Source organism: Wasmannia auropunctata, unplaced genomic scaffold (genome assembly GCF_000956235.1).
Source record: "Wasmannia auropunctata unplaced genomic scaffold, wasmannia.A_1.0 LD336090.1, whole genome shotgun sequence".
Taxonomy (NCBI): Eukaryota; Metazoa; Arthropoda; class Insecta; order Hymenoptera; family Formicidae; genus Wasmannia; species Wasmannia auropunctata.
Window position 1 is genome coordinate 4,483,592 of NW_012026800.1, and position 621 is coordinate 4,484,212.

Below are 621 nucleotides of genomic sequence, written 5' to 3' on the forward strand. Positions count from 1 at the left end.
CCGATCTCTTTAATAAGATGTAATTATTTTAATAAAAGCTAAAAATAAGATTTGGATAAGTAAAATTAAAAATACTTGTTATTTATAAAACATTGTTATTTATAAAACATTGTAATTTAAATTAACATAAATTATGTACATATGTATATACATATATACAGGGTATCCCATTTTATATTTGACAGTTAAATATTTGGAAATCACGAGGTTTAAAAAAAAAATGTTTCCGACAAAAGTTATAAGGTTTCGAGAGGAACATAAAATAATAACATTGGTTTGACCCTGAGTGGCGTCATCAAGGTCAGGACAAGGTCACTTTGAATTTTTTAAATGAAACCTCCCAGTTTTTGTTTTTAAATGTTGTTCAGGATCATGAGTTTGACAACATGTACCAAGGCCATGATCATTGGAGATTGTTTCTCTTATTTTCATTTTTGAAAATTATTTTTATTTTTTAAAAAAAGAGAAACATTCTTCAATAATTATGACTTTGACACATGTTGTCAAGCTCATGATTCTGAACAATATTCAAAGGTTTTAAACAATATTCAACGCCATTGTTCGAAATGCCTATTCATTATAATTATTAAAAAACATTCATGAATAGCGCGCGCGAAGCGC